We start from the raw sequence: 21924 nt of genomic DNA, 5'->3' as shown, positions 1-21924 counted from the left end.
AGAGCGAGAGGGAGACAAACCCACGCCTACACAAGACATTTTGTCACCCAAGCCAACCCTTGAAAAGGCTGCTTTGCAGAGCCAAAACAAGAAGAATGGTGCGTTTTGCAGCCGCCGCCCACTGCAATGAATCTGAATAACTCCTCCTTTAGGGCGCAAGCAACTCCCCTCCCCCTTGCAGTCTTTCCAATTCACGATACAAAAAGACGGACAGGACAGGTTGCCTGACTTTCCGTCACTGCCACCCTTTGCCATCCTTACCCGTAGAAAGCCCTTTCATCATCCCCAAACCCTAATCTTTTCCCTTTCCTTCCCAGCCCCCAAACCCTGCCCTCTGTACCTTTCTCACCACCCGCTTCCCTTCTCCTGTCATCCCCCTACCACCCGGGAAAAAAAGAGATTGCCCCCTCCTTCCACTAGCCCACCCTCCCACCCAAAGAACAACTTCTTCTGCGCAGCTTGTTTTCTAGGCAGCAGCGCTATTGTGATGTCATCGGGGGGCATTGTGACAAGCCGCCAGTGTTCCGTCTCTTCATGTTGTGCACAGTTCAAACGGAAAATACATCAACAGGCAGACTACAGAAAAGCTTACTATCAAAGGTTAGAGGGGGGCTTTCTCAGAGGGCTTTTTACAGTTTTTCTATTCCCAATTAGCCGTTTAAGTGTACTTATTGAAAGTAGTAATTCTTTCATAGGCCGCCCTTTCTTAGTATTTGACGTTCCTTATATTGCGGTATGAGGCTTCGCAGTAGGTTGCAAACATTCATCACCCATGACTGTCCCCAATTGAGCTCAGAAGCTCAATGTCTATCATGACCTCTCTTTTAGAATGTCCAAGAGCAAGCAAACTATTCCTCCAGGAGAGGGCGCCAACAGACTACTAAAGAGATCATCATTACTCAAAGAAAACCCCAAAAACCAATGCATGATAGGAATAAACAGGTAACTTTCTTTGGAGTGGAAGCGGAGAGATCGCACCAGATGCCAATTCTAGATGTTATCACACCTGTGGTCACTGCAGCAGCAGGTGAATCCACTTTGTCCAAAAGGGATCTATTCCATTCAATTGCAAATGATCTAGATAAGACAGAGAACTGCAGCACGGGGACATAGCCGAGTTGGTCAGGTTGAGTGGTGATGAGTTTGCTATTTGGATGAATAAAGAAAGTCAAAAGTGTGAAAGATAAAAAACAAAAGGAGGAAGTGTGAAAAGTGAATGGGCCAAATTGAGGTGCATATGAAGACGTATGCTTTCTTCCAATTCATTAAATCGGGCTAATATGAATCAGGTGAATTGAGTTCTGCTTTTGGAAACTGGGTTAAGAAGGGGTGCACCGTTCCTGGAGGTACTGCAATACCAGGTCAATGCGTGGAGTGGACAGAGCAAGCTCTTTTTCCATCTCCCTGTTCTAAAAATCCATTTAATATATGGTCCCCAGATAGGGGACGTATCAGATATTAAACTGATAAGAACAGATACTACACTTGATCTTAGCCAAAAGGCCGAGAAGCGATAACCAGAATTGGTTTGGGCCTCGAGTGGCACCCTGGCCTATGCCGGACACATCTTAGGGAGAGAGAGCGAGAGGGAGACAAACCCACGCCTACACAAGACATTTTGTCACCCAAGCCAACCCTTGAAAAGGCTGCTTTGCAGAGCCAAAACAAGAAGAATGGTGCGTTTTGCAGCCGCCGCCCACTGCAATGAATCTGAATAACTCCTCCTTTAGGGCGCAAGCAACTCCCCTCCCCCTTGCAGTCTTTCCAATTCACGATACAAAAAGACGGACAGGACAGGTTGCCTGACTTTCCGTCACTGCCACCCTTTGCCATCCTTACCCGTAGAAAGCCCTTTCATCATCCCCAAACCCTAATCTTTTCCCTTTCCTTCCCAGCCCCCAAACCCTGCCCTCTGTACCTTTCTCACCACCCGCTTCCCTTCTCCTGTCATCCCCCTACCACCCGGGAAAAAAAGAGATTGCCCCCTCCTTCCACTAGCCCACCCTCCCACCCAAAGAACAACTTCTTCTGCGCAGCTTGTTTTCTAGGCAGCAGCGCTATTGTGATGTCATCGGGGGGCATTGTGACAAGCCGCCAGTGTTCCGTCTCTTCATGTTGTGCACAGTTCAAACGGAAAATACATCAACAGGCAGACTACAGAAAAGCTTACTATCAAAGGTTAGAGGGGGGCTTTCTCAGAGGGCTTTTTACAGTTTTTCTATTCCCAATTAGCCGTTTAAGTGTACTTATTGAAAGTAGTAATTCTTTCATAGGCCGCCCTTTCTTAGTATTTGACGTTCCTTATATTGCGGTATGAGGCTTCGCAGTAGGTTGCAAACATTCATCACCCATGACTGTCCCCAATTGAGCTCAGAAGCTCAATGTCTATCATGACCTCTCTTTTAGAATGTCCAAGAGCAAGCAAACTATTCCTCCAGGAGAGGGCGCCAACAGACTACTAAAGAGATCATCATTACTCAAAGAAAACCCCAAAAACCAATGCATGATAGGAATAAACAGGTAACTTTCTTTGGAGTGGAAGCGGAGAGATCGCACCAGATGCCAATTCTAGATGTTATCACACCTGTGGTCACTGCAGCAGCAGGTGAATCCACTTTGTCCAAAAGGGATCTATTCCATTCAATTGCAAATGATCTAGATAAGACAGAGAACTGCAGCACGGGGACATAGCCGAGTTGGTCAGGTTGAGTGGTGATGAGTTTGCTATTTGGATGAATAAAGAAAGTCAAAAGTGTGAAAGATAAAAAACAAAAGGAGGAAGTGTGAAAAGTGAATGGGCCAAATTGAGGTGCATATGAAGACGTATGCTTTCTTCCAATTCATTAAATCGGGCTAATATGAATCAGGTGAATTGAGTTCTGCTTTTGGAAACTGGGTTAAGAAGGGGTGCACCGTTCCTGGAGGTACTGCAATACCAGGTCAATGCGTGGAGTGGACAGAGCAAGCTCTTTTTCCATCTCCCTGTTCTAAAAATCCATTTAATATATGGTCCCCAGATAGGGGACGTATCAGATATTAAACTGATAAGAACAGATACTACACTTGATCTTAGCCAAAAGGCCGAGAAGCGATAACCAGAATTGGTTTGGGCCTCGAGTGGCACCCTGGCCTATGCCGGACACATCTTAGGGAGAGAGAGCGAGAGGGAGACAAACCCACGCCTACACAAGACATTTTGTCACCCAAGCCAACCCTTGAAAAGGCTGCTTTGCAGAGCCAAAACAAGAAGAATGGTGCGTTTTGCAGCCGCCGCCCACTGCAATGAATCTGAATAACTCCTCCTTTAGGGCGCAAGCAACTCCCCTCCCCCTTGCAGTCTTTCCAATTCACGATACAAAAAGACGGACAGGACAGGTTGCCTGACTTTCCGTCACTGCCACCCTTTGCCATCCTTACCCGTAGAAAGCCCTTTCATCATCCCCAAACCCTAATCTTTTCCCTTTCCTTCCCAGCCCCCAAACCCTGCCCTCTGTACCTTTCTCACCACCCGCTTCCCTTCTCCTGTCATCCCCCTACCACCCGGGAAAAAAAGAGATTGCCCCCTCCTTCCACTAGCCCACCCTCCCACCCAAAGAACAACTTCTTCTGCGCAGCTTGTTTTCTAGGCAGCAGCGCTATTGTGATGTCATCGGGGGGCATTGTGACAAGCCGCCAGTGTTCCGTCTCTTCATGTTGTGCACAGTTCAAACGGAAAATACATCAACAGGCAGACTACAGAAAAGCTTACTATCAAAGGTTAGAGGGGGGCTTTCTCAGAGGGCTTTTTACAGTTTTTCTATTCCCAATTAGCCGTTTAAGTGTACTTATTGAAAGTAGTAATTCTTTCATAGGCCGCCCTTTCTTAGTATTTGACGTTCCTTATATTGCGGTATGAGGCTTCGCAGTAGGTTGCAAACATTCATCACCCATGACTGTCCCCAATTGAGCTCAGAAGCTCAATGTCTATCATGACCTCTCTTTTAGAATGTCCAAGAGCAAGCAAACTATTCCTCCAGGAGAGGGCGCCAACAGACTACTAAAGAGATCATCATTACTCAAAGAAAACCCCAAAAACCAATGCATGATAGGAATAAACAGGTAACTTTCTTTGGAGTGGAAGCGGAGAGATCGCACCAGATGCCAATTCTAGATGTTATCACACCTGTGGTCACTGCAGCAGCAGGTGAATCCACTTTGTCCAAAAGGGATCTATTCCATTCAATTGCAAATGATCTAGATAAGACAGAGAACGCAGCACGGGGACATAGCCGAGTTGGTCAGGTTGAGTGGTGATGAGTTTGCTATTTGGATGAATAAAGAAAGTCAAAAGTGTGAAAGATAAAAAACAAAAGGAGGAAGTGTGAAAAGTGAATGGGCCAAATTGAGGTGCATATGAAGACGTATGCTTTCTTCCAATTCATTAAATCGGGCTAATATGAATCAGGTGAATTGAGTTCTGCTTTTGGAAACTGGGTTAAGAAGGGGTGCACCGTTCCTGGAGGTACTGCAATACCAGGTCAATGCGTGGAGTGGACAGAGCAAGCTCTTTTTCCATCTCCCTGTTCTAAAAATCCATTTAATATATGGTCCCCAGATAGGGGACGTATCAGATATTAAACTGATAAGAACAGATACTACACTTGATCTTAGCCAAAAGGCCGAGAAGCGATAACCAGAATTGGTTTGGGCCTCGAGTGGCACCCTGGCCTATGCCGGACACATCTTAGGGAGAGAGAGCGAGAGGGAGACAAACCCACGCCTACACAAGACATTTTGTCACCCAAGCCAACCCTTGAAAAGGCTGCTTTGCAGAGCCAAAACAAGAAGAATGGTGCGTTTTGCAGCCGCCGCCCACTGCAATGAATCTGAATAACTCCTCCTTTAGGGCGCAAGCAACTCCCCTCCCCCTTGCAGTCTTTCCAATTCACGATACAAAAAGACGGACAGGACAGGTTGCCTGACTTTCCGTCACTGCCACCCTTTGCCATCCTTACCCGTAGAAAGCCCTTTCATCATCCCCAAACCCTAATCTTTTCCCTTTCCTTCCCAGCCCCCAAACCCTGCCCTCTGTACCTTTCTCACCACCCGCTTCCCTTCTCCTGTCATCCCCCTACCACCCGGGAAAAAAAGAGATTGCCCCCTCCTTCCACTAGCCCACCCTCCCACCCAAAGAACAACTTCTTCTGCGCAGCTTGTTTTCTAGGCAGCAGCGCTATTGTGATGTCATCGGGGGGCATTGTGACAAGCCGCCAGTGTTCCGTCTCTTCATGTTGTGCACAGTTCAAACGGAAAATACATCAACAGGCAGACTACAGAAAAGCTTACTATCAAAGGTTAGAGGGGGGCTTTCTCAGAGGGCTTTTTACAGTTTTTCTATTCCCAATTAGCCGTTTAAGTGTACTTATTGAAAGTAGTAATTCTTTCATAGGCCGCCCTTTCTTAGTATTTGACGTTCCTTATATTGCGGTATGAGGCTTCGCAGTAGGTTGCAAACATTCATCACCCATGACTGTCCCCAATTGAGCTCAGAAGCTCAATGTCTATCATGACCTCTCTTTTAGAATGTCCAAGAGCAAGCAAACTATTCCTCCAGGAGAGGGCGCCAACAGACTACTAAAGAGATCATCATTACTCAAAGAAAACCCCAAAAACCAATGCATGATAGGAATAAACAGGTAACTTTCTTTGGAGTGGAAGCGGAGAGATCGCACCAGATGCCAATTCTAGATGTTATCACACCTGTGGTCACTGCAGCAGCAGGTGAATCCACTTTGTCCAAAAGGGATCTATTCCATTCAATTGCAAATGATCTAGATAAGACAGAGAACTGCAGCACGGGGACATAGCCGAGTTGGTCAGGTTGAGTGGTGATGAGTTTGCTATTTGGATGAATAAAGAAAGTCAAAAGTGTGAAAGATAAAAAACAAAAGGAGGAAGTGTGAAAAGTGAATGGGCCAAATTGAGGTGCATATGAAGACGTATGCTTTCTTCCAATTCATTAAATCGGGCTAATATGAATCAGGTGAATTGAGTTCTGCTTTTGGAAACTGGGTTAAGAAGGGGTGCACCGTTCCTGGAGGTACTGCAATACCAGGTCAATGCGTGGAGTGGACAGAGCAAGCTCTTTTTCCATCTCCCTGTTCTAAAAATCCATTTAATATATGGTCCCCAGATAGGGGACGTATCAGATATTAAACTGATAAGAACAGATACTACACTTGATCTTAGCCAAAAGGCCGAGAAGCGATAACCAGAATTGGTTTGGGCCTCGAGTGGCACCCTGGCCTATGCCGGACACATCTTAGGGAGAGAGAGCGAGAGGGAGACAAACCCACGCCTACACAAGACATTTTGTCACCCAAGCCAACCCTTGAAAAGGCTGCTTTGCAGAGCCAAAACAAGAAGAATGGTGCGTTTTGCAGCCGCCGCCCACTGCAATGAATCTGAATAACTCCTCCTTTAGGGCGCAAGCAACTCCCCTCCCCCTTGCAGTCTTTCCAATTCACGATACAAAAAGACGGACAGGACAGGTTGCCTGACTTTCCGTCACTGCCACCCTTTGCCATCCTTACCCGTAGAAAGCCCTTTCATCATCCCCAAACCCTAATCTTTTCCCTTTCCTTCCCAGCCCCCAAACCCTGCCCTCTGTACCTTTCTCACCACCCGCTTCCCTTCTCCTGTCATCCCCCTACCACCCGGGAAAAAAAGAGATTGCCCCCTCCTTCCACTAGCCCACCCTCCCACCCAAAGAACAACTTCTTCTGCGCAGCTTGTTTTCTAGGCAGCAGCGCTATTGTGATGTCATCGGGGGGCATTGTGACAAGCCGCCAGTGTTCCGTCTCTTCATGTTGTGCACAGTTCAAACGGAAAATACATCAACAGGCAGACTACAGAAAAGCTTACTATCAAAGGTTAGAGGGGGGCTTTCTCAGAGGGCTTTTTACAGTTTTTCTATTCCCAATTAGCCGTTTAAGTGTACTTATTGAAAGTAGTAATTCTTTCATAGGCCGCCCTTTCTTAGTATTTGACGTTCCTTATATTGCGGTATGAGGCTTCGCAGTAGGTTGCAAACATTCATCACCCATGACTGTCCCCAATTGAGCTCAGAAGCTCAATGTCTATCATGACCTCTCTTTTAGAATGTCCAAGAGCAAGCAAACTATTCCTCCAGGAGAGGGCGCCAACAGACTACTAAAGAGATCATCATTACTCAAAGAAAACCCCAAAAACCAATGCATGATAGGAATAAACAGGTAACTTTCTTTGGAGTGGAAGCGGAGAGATCGCACCAGATGCCAATTCTAGATGTTATCACACCTGTGGTCACTGCAGCAGCAGGTGAATCCACTTTGTCCAAAAGGGATCTATTCCATTCAATTGCAAATGATCTAGATAAGACAGAGAACTGCAGCACGGGGACATAGCCGAGTTGGTCAGGTTGAGTGGTGATGAGTTTGCTATTTGGATGAATAAAGAAAGTCAAAAGTGTGAAAGATAAAAAACAAAAGGAGGAAGTGTGAAAAGTGAATGGGCCAAATTGAGGTGCATATGAAGACGTATGCTTTCTTCCAATTCATTAAATCGGGCTAATATGAATCAGGTGAATTGAGTTCTGCTTTTGGAAACTGGGTTAAGAAGGGGTGCACCGTTCCTGGAGGTACTGCAATACCAGGTCAATGCGTGGAGTGGACAGAGCAAGCTCTTTTTCCATCTCCCTGTTCTAAAAATCCATTTAATATATGGTCCCCAGATAGGGGACGTATCAGATATTAAACTGATAAGAACAGATACTACACTTGATCTTAGCCAAAAGGCCGAGAAGCGATAACCAGAATTGGTTTGGGCCTCGAGTGGCACCCTGGCCTATGCCGGACACATCTTAGGGAGAGAGAGCGAGAGGGAGACAAACCCACGCCTACACAAGACATTTTGTCACCCAAGCCAACCCTTGAAAAGGCTGCTTTGCAGAGCCAAAACAAGAAGAATGGTGCGTTTTGCAGCCGCCGCCCACTGCAATGAATCTGAATAACTCCTCCTTTAGGGCGCAAGCAACTCCCCTCCCCCTTGCAGTCTTTCCAATTCACGATACAAAAAGACGGACAGGACAGGTTGCCTGACTTTCCGTCACTGCCACCCTTTGCCATCCTTACCCGTAGAAAGCCCTTTCATCATCCCCAAACCCTAATCTTTTCCCTTTCCTTCCCAGCCCCCAAACCCTGCCCTCTGTACCTTTCTCACCACCCGCTTCCCTTCTCCTGTCATCCCCCTACCACCCGGGAAAAAAAGAGATTGCCCCCTCCTTCCACTAGCCCACCCTCCCACCCAAAGAACAACTTCTTCTGCGCAGCTTGTTTTCTAGGCAGCAGCGCTATTGTGATGTCATCGGGGGGCATTGTGACAAGCCGCCAGTGTTCCGTCTCTTCATGTTGTGCACAGTTCAAACGGAAAATACATCAACAGGCTGACTACAGAAAAGCTTACTATCAAAGGTTAGAGGGGGGCTTTCTCAGAGGGCTTTTTACAGTTTTTCTATTCCCAATTAGCCGTTTAAGTGTACTTATTGAAAGTAGTAATTCTTTCATAGGCCGCCCTTTCTTAGTATTTGACGTTCCTTATATTGCGGTATGAGGCTTCGCAGTAGGTTGCAAACATTCATCACCCATGACTGTCCCCAATTGAGCTCAGAAGCTCAATGTCTATCATGACCTCTCTTTTAGAATGTCCAAGAGCAAGCAAACTATTCCTCCAGGAGAGGGCGCCAACAGACTACTAAAGAGATCATCATTACTCAAAGAAAACCCCAAAAACCAATGCATGATAGGAATAAACAGGTAACTTTCTTTGGAGTGGAAGCGGAGAGATCGCACCAGATGCCAATTCTAGATGTTATCACACCTGTGGTCACTGCAGCAGCAGGTGAATCCACTTTGTCCAAAAGGGATCTATTCCATTCAATTGCAAATGATCTAGATAAGACAGAGAACTGCAGCACGGGGACATAGCCGAGTTGGTCAGGTTGAGTGGTGATGAGTTTGCTATTTGGATGAATAAAGAAAGTCAAAAGTGTGAAAGATAAAAAACAAAAGGAGGAAGTGTGAAAAGTGAATGGGCCAAATTGAGGTGCATATGAAGACGTATGCTTTCTTCCAATTCATTAAATCGGGCTAATATGAATCAGGTGAATTGAGTTCTGCTTTTGGAAACTGGGTTAAGAAGGGGTGCACCGTTCCTGGAGGTACTGCAATACCAGGTCAATGCGTGGAGTGGACAGAGCAAGCTCTTTTTCCATCTCCCTGTTCTAAAAATCCATTTAATATATGGTCCCCAGATAGGGGACGTATCAGATATTAAACTGATAAGAACAGATACTACACTTGATCTTAGCCAAAAGGCCGAGAAGCGATAACCAGAATTGGTTTGGGCCTCGAGTGGCACCCTGGCCTATGCCGGACACATCTTAGGGAGAGAGAGCGAGAGGGAGACAAACCCACGCCTACACAAGACATTTTGTCACCCAAGCCAACCCTTGAAAAGGCTGCTTTGCAGAGCCAAAACAAGAAGAATGGTGCGTTTTGCAGCCGCCGCCCACTGCAATGAATCTGAATAACTCCTCCTTTAGGGCGCAAGCAACTCCCCTCCCCCTTGCAGTCTTTCCAATTCACGATACAAAAAGACGGACAGGACAGGTTGCCTGACTTTCCGTCACTGCCACCCTTTGCCATCCTTACCCGTAGAAAGCCCTTTCATCATCCCCAAACCCTAATCTTTTCCCTTTCCTTCCCAGCCCCCAAACCCTGCCCTCTGTACCTTTCTCACCACCCGCTTCCCTTCTCCTGTCATCCCCCTACCACCCGGGAAAAAAAGAGATTGCCCCCTCCTTCCACTAGCCCACCCTCCCACCCAAAGAACAACTTCTTCTGCGCAGCTTGTTTTCTAGGCAGCAGCGCTATTGTGATGTCATCGGGGGGCATTGTGACAAGCCGCCAGTGTTCCGTCTCTTCATGTTGTGCACAGTTCAAACGGAAAATACATCAACAGGCAGACTACAGAAAAGCTTACTATCAAAGGTTAGAGGGGGGCTTTCTCAGAGGGCTTTTTACAGTTTTTCTATTCCCAATTAGCCGTTTAAGTGTACTTATTGAAAGTAGTAATTCTTTCATAGGCCGCCCTTTCTTAGTATTTGACGTTCCTTATATTGCGGTATGAGGCTTCGCAGTAGGTTGCAAACATTCATCACCCATGACTGTCCCCAATTGAGCTCAGAAGCTCAATGTCTATCATGACCTCTCTTTTAGAATGTCCAAGAGCAAGCAAACTATTCCTCCAGGAGAGGGCGCCAACAGACTACTAAAGAGATCATCATTACTCAAAGAAAACCCCAAAAACCAATGCATGATAGGAATAAACAGGTAACTTTCTTTGGAGTGGAAGCGGAGAGATCGCACCAGATGCCAATTCTAGATGTTATCACACCTGTGGTCACTGCAGCAGCAGGTGAATCCACTTTGTCCAAAAGGGATCTATTCCATTCAATTGCAAATGATCTAGATAAGACAGAGAACTGCAGCACGGGGACATAGCCGAGTTGGTCAGGTTGAGTGGTGATGAGTTTGCTATTTGGATGAATAAAGAAAGTCAAAAGTGTGAAAGATAAAAAAACAAAAGGAGGAAGTGTGAAAAGTGAATGGGCCAAATTGAGGTGCATATGAAGACGTAATGCTTTCTTCCAATTCATTAAATCGGGCTAATATGAATCAGGTGAATTGAGTTCTGCTTTTGGAAACTGGGTTAAGAAGGGGTGCACCGTTCCTGGAGGTACTGCAATACCAGGTCAATGCGTGGAGTGGACAGAGCAAGCTCTTTTTCCATCTCCCTGTTCTAAAAAATCCATTTTAATATATGGTCCCCAGATAGGGGACGTATCAGATATTAAACTGATAAGAACAGATACTACACTTGATCTTAGCCAAAAGGCCGAGAAGCGATAACCAGAATTGGTTTGGGCCTCGAGTGGCACCCTGGCCTATGCCGGGACCACATCTTAGGGAGAGAGCAGAGCGAGAGGGAGACAAACCCACGCCTACACAAGACATTTTGTCACCCAAGCCAACCCTTGAAAAGGCTGCTTTGCAGAGCCAAAACAAGAAGAATGGTGCGTTTTGCAGCCGCCGCCCCACTGCAATGAATCTGAATAACTCCTCCTTTAGGGCGCAAGCAACTCCCCCTCCCCCTTGCAGTCTTTCCAATTCACGATACAAAAAGACGGACAGGACAGGTTGCCTGACTTTCCGTCACTGCCACCCTTTGCCATCCTTACCCGTAAAAAGCCCTTTCATCATCCCCAAACCCTAATCTTTTCCCTTTCCTTCCCAGCCCCCAAACCCTGCCCTCTGTACCTTTCTCACCACCCGCTTCCCTTCTCCTGTCATCCCCCTACCACCCGGGGAAAAAAAAGAGATTGCCCCCCTCCTTCCACTAGCCCACCCTCGCCACCCAAAGAACAACTTCTTACTGCGCAGCTTGTTTTCTAGGCAGCAGCGCTATTGTGATGTCATCGGGGGGCATTGTGACAAGCCGCCAGTGTTCCGTCTCTTCATGTTGTGCACAGTTCAAACGGAAAATACATCAACAGGCAGACTACAGAAAAGCGTTACTATCAAAGGTTAGAGGGGGGCTTTCTCAGAGGGCTTTTTACAGTTTTTCTATTCCCCAATTAGCCGTTTAAGTGTACTTATTGAAAGTAGTAATTCTTTCATAGGCCGCCCTTTCTTAGTATTTGACGTTCCTTATATTGCGGTATGAGGCTTCGCAGTAGGTTGCAAACATTCATCACCCATGACTGTCCCCAATTGAGCTCAGAAGCTCAATGTCTATCATGACTCTCTCTTTTAGAATGTCGCAAGAGCAAGCAAACTATTCCTCCAGGAGAGGGCGCCAACAGACTACTAAAGAGATCATCATTACTCAAAGAAAACCCCAAAAACCAATGCATGATAGGAATAAACAGGTAACTTTCTTTGGAGTGGGAAGCGGAGAGATCGCACCAAGATGCCAATTCTAGATGTTATCACACCTGTGGTCACTGCAGCAGCAGGTGAATCCACTTTGTCCAAAAGGGATCTATTCCATTCAATTGCAAATGATCTAGATAAGACAGAGAACTGCAGCACGGGGACATAGCCGAGTTGGTCAGGTTGAGTGGTGATGAGTTTGCTATTTGGCATGAATAAAGAAAGTCAAAAGTGTGGAAAGATAAAAAACAAAAGGAGGAAGTGTGAAAAGTGAATGGGCCAAATTGAGGTGCATATGAAGACGTATGCTTTCTTCCAATTCATTAAATCGGGCTAATATGAATCAGGTGAATTGAGTTCTGCTTTTGGAAACTGGGTTAAGAAGGGGGTGCACCGTTCCTGGAGGTACTGCAATACCAGGTCAATGCGTGGAGTGGACAGAGCAAGCTCTTTTTCCATCTCCCTGTTCTAAAAATCCATTTAATATATGGTCCCCAGATAGGGGACGTATCAGATATTAAACTGATAAGAACAGATACTACACTTGATCTTAGCCAAAAGGCCGAGAAGCGATAACCAGAATTGGTTTGGGCCTCGAGTGGCACCCTGGCCTATGCCGGACACATCTTAGGGAGAGAGAGCGAGAGGGAGACAAACCCACGCCTACACAAGACATTTTGTCACCCAAGCCAACCCTTGAAAAGGCTGCTTTGCAGAGCCAAAACAAGAAGAATGGTGCGTTTTGCAGCCGCCGCCCACTGCAATGAATCTGAATAACTCCTCCTTTAGGGCGCAAGCAACTCCCCTCCCCCTTGCAGTCTTTCCAATTCACGATACAAAAAGACGGACAGGACAGGTTGCCTGACTTTCCGTCACTGCCACCCTTTGCCATCCTTACCCGTAGAAAGCCCTTTCATCATCCCCAAACCCTAATCTTTTCCCTTTCCTTCCCAGCCCCCAAACCCTGCCCTCTGTACCTTTCTCACCACCCGCTTCCCTTCTCCTGTCATCCCCCTACCACCCGGGAAAAAAAGAGATTGCCCCCTCCTTCCACTAGCCCACCCTCCCACCCAAAGAACAACTTCTTCTGCGCAGCTTGTTTTCTAGGCAGCAGCGCTATTGTGATGTCATCGGGGGGCATTGTGACAAGCCGCCAGTGTTCCGTCTCTTCATGTTGTGCACAGTTCAAACGGAAAATACATCAACAGGCAGACTACAGAAAAGCTTACTATCAAAGGTTAGAGGGGGGCTTTCTCAGAGGGCTTTTTACAGTTTTTCTATTCCCAATTAGCCGTTTAAGTGTACTTATTGAAAGTAGTAATTCTTTCATAGGCCGCCCTTTCTTAGTATTTGACGTTCCTTATATTGCGGTATGAGGCTTCGCAGTAGGTTGCAAACATTCATCACCCATGACTGTCCCCAATTGAGCTCAGAAGCTCAATGTCTATCATGACCTCTCTTTTAGAATGTCCAAGAGCAAGCAAACTATTCCTCCAGGAGAGGGCGCCAACAGACTACTAAAGAGATCATCATTACTCAAAGAAAACCCCAAAAACCAATGCATGATAGGAATAAACAGGTAACTTTCTTTGGAGTGGAAGCGGAGAGATCGCACCAGATGCCAATTCTAGATGTTATCACACCTGTGGTCACTGCAGCAGCAGGTGAATCCACTTTGTCCAAAAGGGATCTATTCCATTCAATTGCAAATGATCTAGATAAGACAGAGAACTGCAGCACGGGGACATAGCCGAGTTGGTCAGGTTGAGTGGTGATGAGTTTGCTATTTGGATGAATAAAGAAAGTCAAAAGTGTGAAAGATAAAAAACAAAAGGAGGAAGTGTGAAAAGTGAATGGGCCAAATTGAGGTGCATATGAAGACGTATGCTTTCTTCCAATTCATTAAATCGGGCTAATATGAATCAGGTGAATTGAGTTCTGCTTTTGGAAACTGGGTTAAGAAGGGGTGCACCGTTCCTGGAGGTACTGCAATACCAGGTCAATGCGTGGAGTGGACAGAGCAAGCTCTTTTTCCATCTCCCTGTTCTAAAAATCCATTTAATATATGGTCCCCAGATAGGGGACGTATCAGATATTAAACTGATAAGAACAGATTTTTGATTTAACAGCATCTTTATTATCATGCACTACTCACAAAAAGGTAACAAACCGTGTACAGTGCCGCAGCCCCGTACACACAGAACTATACAATCCTTCTTACATAGCCATAGAGTACGACGCACTAAACTATGCATCACACTCCTATGCTTATCCATAACACTCAAGCTGAAAGAAAAAGTTAGACAATAAATAACGACGAACCGGCGATTGGGGGATGGGGGTAGGGGAAAAGGGGGATAGGTTGGGGAAATCACAGGCCCGAAGCTTTATTGAAAGACGCACATAACGGGAAAAGGAGGGAGGGGGCATGGAAGAGGTCTAAACCTCCTCCTCGGCGCTGTCGTCCGGACTGTCCATGATGGAATAGTCTCTGAGCAGGCTGTGGATCAGCTTGCGGCAATCCTGGATAGACATCCTCTCCCTCTTCAAGATGAGCCGGTTCCTGGCGACCCAAATAGCGTCCTTAAAGCAGTTCATAAGGCGCCAAGCCTCCTGGATGGCTCCAACGGTGTGAGTCCCAGGGAAGAGTCCATAAAGTACGGAATGGTACGATAGGCTCCCTCTGGGGACGGAGTTCCTCAGGTCATCCTCCAGGGCAACCAACAGGCGCTGTGCGAAACGGCAGTCCCAAAAGGCGTGCAGCGATGTTTCCTCCACGAAGGGGCACCTTGGGCGGTACCGGGTTTTGCACAGGTTCCGGGCGTGCATGAATGACCGGACGGGCAGTCCGCCCTGTATCGCCATCCATGACAAGTCCTTGTGCCCGTTGGTCAATCCAGCCGATGACACGTTTGTCCAAACAGTCTCCAGTGTGTCGTGATGAAGTCCTGGAATGTTCTCCATTTCGTCCTTGGCTCTGATGAGTTTGTGGATAGTCTTTGGCTTCCACAAATCAGGCTTCAGTCCCTCCAGTTGGTGTTCCCTCACAAACCGAACCACGTCTCCGTAGAACCATGGCGCCGTCCAGTTGTAGGGGAAGGAGCTGTCCCACTTGTCCCAGCCTAACCGTCTCCAAAGGGGGAGCAGGAAGAAGCGAGACATGGACCCACCCGCGGAACCTCTCTTGACTCGCAGAGTTCGGCGAACGCAGTCACATACGAAGGAGGATCGCAGGAGGGTGGGGATATCGGGTACGCCCTTCCCACCCTTGCGAGGATCCTTGTACATGATGCTCCGCTTTACTCTGTCCATCTTGGATCCCCAGACAAAACGAAACACCGTCCTGGTAATGGCCCTGCACACGGTGGCAAGGGGGGGCCAGGCCTGGGCCGTGTACTGCAGCACGGGCAGTACCTCGTTACGCAGGACCAGTGCTTTGCCCTCACAGGTGAGGCGTCTGAGGCTCCACAGACCGATCCGTTGGGTGATCTTGGTCAAGCGTTCCTCCCAGGACTTGAGGGCTGCTCCTTCCTTCCCGAACCAGACTCCAAGAACCTTGATGAAATCCGGCTGGATGCTGAAAGGGAAGGGGGCGGAAGAGGCCGGCTGCCAGTCCCCGAAGAGCATGGCTTCCGACTTCCCGCAGTTGACTTTGGCTCCCGAAGCCCGTCCAAAGGTCTCACAGGTCTGGACGAGGGTGTCGACTGAGCGCCGGTCCGCGCAGAAGACGGTCACGTCGTCCATGTAGAGCGAGCACTTGACCTCGAAGCGTTCTGGTCCTGGTGCGGTGATCCCTCTGATCTCTCCATTCCGCCGGATAGCCTCTGCAAAGAGTTCTATAACACAAACAAAAAGAAGAGGTGACAGAGGACAGCCTTGTCTGACCCCTGAGAGGACCGGGAAGGGGTCAGTCTTCCAGCCGTTCACCAACACCGAGCTGTGAATATCAAAATACATTAGTTGGACATACAAGCAAAACATGTTACCCAAACCTAACCTGTGCAGAGCTTTGCCCAGGAACTCATGGGAAACACGGTCGAAGGCCTTTTCCTGATCCAACGAGATCAGGGCTGCGTGCACCCGGCGGGCTTTGATGTACTCGACCGTGTCCCGCATGAGAGCCAGGCTGTCTGCGATGCGACGTCCGGGGATGCCGCAGGTCTGGTCCGGGTGGATGATCCGTCCGATAACAGTCTTCAATCTCGTTGCCATCGTCTTGGCCAGGATCTTGTAGTCGACGTTCAGAAGGGTGATGGGACGCCAATTCTTCAGGTCGCACCTCTCTCCTTTACGCTTGTACAGGATCGTGACCATTCCTTCCCTCAGAGATGGAGGCATTCTGCCCTCCACCACCATCTCCTCATACAGCCCTAACAGGTCCGGACAGATTAGGTCTCCCAGCGCTACATAGAGCTCTGCTGGGAGGCCGTCACTGCCCGGTGTCCTGCCAGAACTAAAGGATTTGGCAGCCGAGAGCAGCTCGTCCACCGTCAGAGGAACATCCATGGCCGCCGCGTCTGCAGGGTCAAGATGGTTAGTGATACCTGACAGGAACTTATCGGCGGCCTCGGGGTCAGTAGTCTTGCGGGCGTAGAGTTCGCTGTAGAAGTCGCTGACGACCTTCATCACGTTCTCTTTCCCGCGTCGCATGTTTCCACTCTCGTCTCGTAGTTCATTCATGGGCGTGTGACCGGCGTGGAGTTTCCTGAAAAAGAACGAGTTACATTTCTCACCCTTCTCCAGGTTCTCCACTTTGGAACGGAAGACAATTCGCTCGTGCTTCCTCCCCTCTAAGTGCCTTTCAGCTCCTCTTAGTCTCCTCAGCTCCTCTCTCACGTCCCAGCCTCGCAGAACGAGCTCCGCAGAAGAGTCCTGCAGTGAACGCGCTCACGCTAAGCGAGTCTCCGAGTCCCTCCTCTTCAGACACGCCTGTTGTTGACTCTTTGCCTGAAAGAAGAAACGGAACTCGAGTTTAACGTATTCCCACCAGTCAGAAACAGACTGGAAGCCCGCCTTGTAGGCCCGCCACGTGGAGTAGGCAGCTCTAAGCTCCTCCAGAATCTCACCCTTTTCCAGCAGAGAGCAGTTCAGCTTCCAGGAGCCCGGGCCAATGGGGAAGCCATGGCCCAGCACACCTTGAAAGTGAATGGCTCTGTGGTCAGAGAAGAAGCAGGGGACCATCGAGTGCCCACTCCGCCCAACCGCCCGAGAGGTAAACACAAAGTCAATCCTGGAACGCAGCGAGCCATCGGATCGGCACCATGAATAGTTCACGGATCCGTGTCCGATGGAGCCAACAACGTCCACAAGAGAGGCTTCGGTCACCATCTCAATGAGCAGTTTGGATGTGACGTCCAACTTGGCAGCCGTTCCAGAACTGCGTCCATCCTCCTCAATCGGGCAGTTGAAATCCCCGGCCATCACTACCGTCCTGGCGGTAGCGAGCTGAGGGCGCAGGGCTTGGAGGAGCTCCAGTCGATCGCTCTTCACAGGAGAAGCATACACATTGATGAACCTGACAGGTTCTCCCGCCCAGGTGCCATCCACGAGCAGTAACCTGCCGCAGACGATTTCCTGAACAGAGTCCAATGTGAAGGCGCTTCCCCTGATCAGCACGGCGACCCCCGCGGACCTACAGTCGCCCCCGCCAGACCAGTAGGATGGGCCATGGGTCCACTCCCTGGCCAGATGGTTGAAGGACCTAGAGGAGGGAAGGGAGCATTCCTGCAGGAAAAATACATCACTAGACTGAGTGTTAAGGAACGCAAAAATTGTCTGACGTCGGAACTTGTCTCTGATGCTCCTAACATTAATGGAAAAGATGTTAATGTTAGCAGTCATTGGAGGAAAGAGAAAGTTAGAGCAGGCGGTGTGCCTTAGTTACCACTCCGGTCGGGCGGTTCTTCCTCTTTGGCACCTGCTGGTAAGGGTATCTCCAGCAGACCCTCTTCTGCTAGCTGATCAAGCAGGGATGGTGCCTCAGTGGCTTCCGACTCCTCCATTTCTTCTTCGGCCACAAGGGACTCCACCATCTGCTCCAACACGTCCGGTTCTGGGAGGAGGCCATCCTCCTCTTCCTGGGGTGGGTTAAGGTCCACAATGAACAGCTTGGAAGGTTCTGCGACAGGACTATCTTCCACCTTCCTTTTCCTTTGGCCTGTACCTGAGGAGACAAGAGCTGGAAAATCCTCCTCGGTGAAAAGTGCAAGAGTGCTGAGGCCCTCTGCTCTCATGGTCTGGGGAGGGAGAGTGGGCTTTGGGGGGGGGGTGAGGAGACCAGCTGAGGAGTAGGGAAATGAGGTGGAGGTAGTGGAATCCTCAGTAGGGTTGGCCGGGGGGGGAGGGGTTTGGACAGGGGTGACAGGGGGGGGGACCAGGGAGGGGGCAGCAGTTTTCTTACCCTTCTTTTCCCTGGACTCCGTGGCTGCTGGGGCATCGGCTGGAGCCACGGTCGCCGGGTTCTTGGCCGCCTTGTCCTTGGCCTCTGTGGCCTTGGTCGTAGCTGCCTTGGTCGACGAAGCTGTGACTACCCGATACTGGGTCGCCGCGGCAACCCTTGCCCAGGATTTCTCCCGCTGTGGGCAGTCCTTGTAAAGGTGGTCCGCCTGTCCACATAGGTTGCAAGTCTTCTTCTTTGGGCAGTCCTTGGAGCTGTGTCCTGTCACCCGGCAAACCCTGCAGGCGTCCTCCTTGCAGGTCTTCATCGAATGCCCTTTCCCGCCACATTTCCTGCAGTTGTGTGGCATGTCCGGGTAGTAGATGAGACCATAGGAGTTTCCCAGAGAGAATGTCGGGGGCAGGTGCTGGAGACCATCCTCGGATGCTGGTTCCCTGTAGAGTCGGACGGTTACTGACCACTTACCCGTCCAGAATCCGTTGCCGTTAAGGATGTGGGATGGCTCCCTCACCACTGTGCATTGATGTCCCAGGAACGTGGAGATGTCTCTTCCTGGGGTGTGCGGGTTCCGCATGGAGACCGTGATCCTCTTCTCATCCCTCTGTATAGGACAGGATCCTAAAAAAGAATGAAAAGGGGAGTCCGGCATCGCTGCGTTCATCGCCTCCCAGTATCTCCTGCAGGCATTCACCGTGGCAAAGGTTACCAGAAAAATGCCAGTCATGAAGGTCTGGACACTCAGGGTTTCCGCCCTGGAGAAGCCCTGATCCAGAATCATCTTCTTGCAGAACACGTCGCTGGACATGTCCGGCAACCTACCATCCACCGCCTTTAGCTTCAGGGCGACCGTCTGCCGCATCCAAGGCTCCAGGGTTGGAGCCTTTTCAGGCGGCGTCCGGGCTCCCTCCGGCTGGCTGGCGTCGGAGGTAGGGGCCTCTTGGGCCGAAGAAGCCTCTGGATGAGCCTTCCTGGAGGTCCCTGGGTCCTGAGCCTTCCTGGCTGCCTTCTCTGGCTTGCTTGCCATGGCTGGTTCCTGCTTGAGTTCCCGGAGCTGGATCTTGGATTCTTCTCCGGGTGTCTTCTCCCGCTGTGTTCCTCCTCGAAGTTCCTCTGGTCTCCCCAAGTCTTCTCCGAGCCTTCGTCTTCTTGCTTCTTTCTGCCAAGCTCTTCTTCCGTCCGATCTCCCTCTTTCGGTCTCGGCTGGGCTTCGGAGCTTGTCTCCCTGATCGTATCTCGTCAAGTGTAGCTAGCTCAGTTTGTTCTGATAAGAACAGATACTACACTTGATCTTAGCCAAAAGGCCGAGAAGCGATCTGATAAGAACAGATACTACACTTGATCTTAGCCAAAAGGCCGAGAAGCGATAACCAGAATTGGTTTGGGCCTCGAGTGGCACCCTGGCCTATGCCGGACACATCTTAGGGAGAGAGAGCGAGAGGGAGACAAACCCACGCCTACACAAGACATTTTGTCACCCAAGCCAACCCTTGAAAAGGCTGCTTTGCAGAGCCAAAACAAGAAGAATGGTGCGTTTTGCAGCCGCCGCCCACTGCAATGAATCTGAATAACTCCTCCTTTAGGGCGCAAGCAACTCCCCTCCCCCTTGCAGTCTTTCCAATTCACGATACAAAAAGACGGACAGGACAGGTTGCCTGACTTTCCGTCACTGCCACCCTTTGCCATCCTTACCCGTAGAAAGCCCTTTCATCATCCCCAAACCCTAATCTTTTCCCTTTCCTTCCCAGCCCCCAAACCCTGCCCTCTGTACCTTTCTCACCACCCGCTTCCCTTCTCCTGTCATCCCCCTACCACCCGGGAAAAAAAGAGATTGCCCCCTCCTTCCACTAGCCCACCCTCCCACCCAAAGAACAACTTCTTCTGCGCAGCTTGTTTTCTAGGCAGCAGCGCTATTGTGATGTCATCGGGGGGCATTGTGACAAGCCGCCAGTGTTCCGTCTCTTCATGTTGTGCACAGTTCAAACGGAAAATACATCAACAGGCAGACTACAGAAAAGCTTACTATCAAAGGTTAGAGGGGGGCTTTCTCAGAGGGCTTTTTACAGTTTTTCTATTCCCAATTAGCCGTTTAAGTGTACTTATTGAAAGTAGTAATTCTTTCATAGGCCGCCCTTTCTTAGTATTTGACGTTCCTTATATTGCGGTATGAGGCTTCGCAGTAGGTTGCAAACATTCATCACCCATGACTGTCCCCAATTGAGCTCAGAAGCTCAATGTCTATCATGACCTCTCTTTTAGAATGTCCAAGAGCAAGCAAACTATTCCTCCAGGAGAGGGCGCCAACAGACTACTAAAGAGATCATCATTACTCAAAGAAAACCCCAAAAACCAATGCATGATAGGAATAAACAGGTAACTTTCTTTGGAGTGGAAGCGGAGAGATCGCACCAGATGCCAATTCTAGATGTTATCACACCTGTGGTCACTGCAGCAGCAGGTGAATCCACTTTGTCCAAAAGGGATCTATTCCATTCAATTGCAAATGATCTAGATAAGACAGAGAACTGCAGCACGGGGACATAGCCGAGTTGGTCAGGTTGAGTGGTGATGAGTTTGCTATTTGGATGAATAAAGAAAGTCAAAAGTGTGAAAGATAAAAAACAAAAGGAGGAAGTGTGAAAAGTGAATGGGCCAAATTGAGGTGCATATGAAGACGTATGCTTTCTTCCAATTCATTAAATCGGGCTAATATGAATCAGGTGAATTGAGTTCTGCTTTTGGAAACTGGGTTAAGAAGGGGTGCACCGTTCCTGGAGGTACTGCAATACCAGGTCAATGCGTGGAGTGGACAGAGCAAGCTCTTTTTCCATCTCCCTGTTCTAAAAATCCATTTAATATATGGTCCCCAGATAGGGGACGTATCAGATATTAAACTGATAAGAACAGATACTACACTTGATCTTAGCCAAAAGGCCGAGAAGCGATAACCAGAATTGGTTTGGGCCTCGAGTGGCACCCTGGCCTATGCCGGACACATCTTAGGGAGAGAGAGCGAGAGGGAGACAAACCCACGCCTACACAAGACATTTTGTCACCCAAGCCAACCCTTGAAAAGGCTGCTTTGCAGAGCCAAAACAAGAAGAATGGTGCGTTTTGCAGCCGCCGCCCACTGCAATGAATCTGAATAACTCCTCCTTTAGGGCGCAAGCAACTCCCCTCCCCCTTGCAGTCTTTCCAATTCACGATACAAAAAGACGGACAGGACAGGTTGCCTGACTTTCCGTCACTGCCACCCTTTGCCATCCTTACCCGTAGAAAGCCCTTTCATCATCCCCAAACCCTAATCTTTTCCCTTTCCTTCCCAGCCCCCAAACCCTGCCCTCTGTACCTTTCTCACCACCCGCTTCCCTTCTCCTGTCATCCCCCTACCACCCGGGAAAAAAAGAGATTGCCCCCTCCTTCCACTAGCCCACCCTCCCACCCAAAGAACAACTTCTTCTGCGCAGCTTGTTTTCTAGGCAGCAGCGCTATTGTGATGTCATCGGGGGGCATTGTGAC

The 21924-nt window shown here is 49.0% G+C and overlaps 9 non-coding genes and 2 pseudogenes across 9 annotated transcripts; all 11 read right to left on the bottom strand.

The window, feature by feature from the left end:
• Positions 1–1324: 1324 nt before the first annotated feature.
• On the bottom strand, positions 1325–1515 carry LOC142292700 (U2 spliceosomal RNA). The gene has a single exon (XR_012750785.1). It is a non-coding gene; the product is annotated as a U2 spliceosomal RNA (small nuclear RNA).
• Positions 1516–2902: 1387 nt separating this feature from the next.
• Positions 2903–3093, bottom strand: LOC142292688 (U2 spliceosomal RNA). Its single transcript, XR_012750784.1, has one exon. It is a non-coding gene; the product is annotated as a U2 spliceosomal RNA (small nuclear RNA).
• A 1386-nt stretch (positions 3094–4479) lies between these two features.
• LOC142292676 (U2 spliceosomal RNA) lies at positions 4480–4670 on the bottom strand. The gene has a single exon (XR_012750783.1). It is a non-coding gene; the product is annotated as a U2 spliceosomal RNA (small nuclear RNA).
• A 1387-nt stretch (positions 4671–6057) lies between these two features.
• Positions 6058–6248, bottom strand: LOC142292665 (U2 spliceosomal RNA). Its single transcript, XR_012750778.1, has one exon. It is a non-coding gene; the product is annotated as a U2 spliceosomal RNA (small nuclear RNA).
• A 1387-nt stretch (positions 6249–7635) lies between these two features.
• Positions 7636–7826, bottom strand: LOC142292653 (U2 spliceosomal RNA). The gene has a single exon (XR_012750772.1). It is a non-coding gene; the product is annotated as a U2 spliceosomal RNA (small nuclear RNA).
• Positions 7827–9213: 1387 nt separating this feature from the next.
• LOC142292640 (U2 spliceosomal RNA) lies at positions 9214–9404 on the bottom strand. The gene has a single exon (XR_012750763.1). It is a non-coding gene; the product is annotated as a U2 spliceosomal RNA (small nuclear RNA).
• Positions 9405–10793: 1389 nt separating this feature from the next.
• LOC142293105 (U2 spliceosomal RNA) lies at positions 10794–10986 on the bottom strand. The gene has a single exon (XR_012751114.1). It is a non-coding gene; the product is annotated as a U2 spliceosomal RNA (small nuclear RNA).
• Positions 10987–12394: 1408 nt separating this feature from the next.
• LOC142292896 (U2 spliceosomal RNA) lies at positions 12395–12585 on the bottom strand. The gene has a single exon (XR_012750913.1). It is a non-coding gene; the product is annotated as a U2 spliceosomal RNA (small nuclear RNA).
• A 1387-nt stretch (positions 12586–13972) lies between these two features.
• Positions 13973–14176, bottom strand: LOC142293138 (U2 spliceosomal RNA; annotated as a pseudogene).
• A 5469-nt stretch (positions 14177–19645) lies between these two features.
• Positions 19646–19773, bottom strand: LOC142292674 (U2 spliceosomal RNA; annotated as a pseudogene).
• Positions 19774–21160: 1387 nt separating this feature from the next.
• LOC142292628 (U2 spliceosomal RNA) lies at positions 21161–21351 on the bottom strand. The gene has a single exon (XR_012750757.1). It is a non-coding gene; the product is annotated as a U2 spliceosomal RNA (small nuclear RNA).
• Between the last annotated feature and the right edge of the window lie 573 nt (positions 21352–21924).

The sequence above is a fragment of the Anomaloglossus baeobatrachus genome, chromosome 2, assembly GCF_048569485.1.
Source record: "Anomaloglossus baeobatrachus isolate aAnoBae1 chromosome 2, aAnoBae1.hap1, whole genome shotgun sequence".
Lineage (NCBI taxonomy): Eukaryota > Metazoa > Chordata > Amphibia > Anura > Aromobatidae > Anomaloglossus > Anomaloglossus baeobatrachus.
The sequence above is the reverse complement of the archived record's forward strand: the minus strand, read 5'-3'. Positions and strand labels throughout refer to the sequence as shown.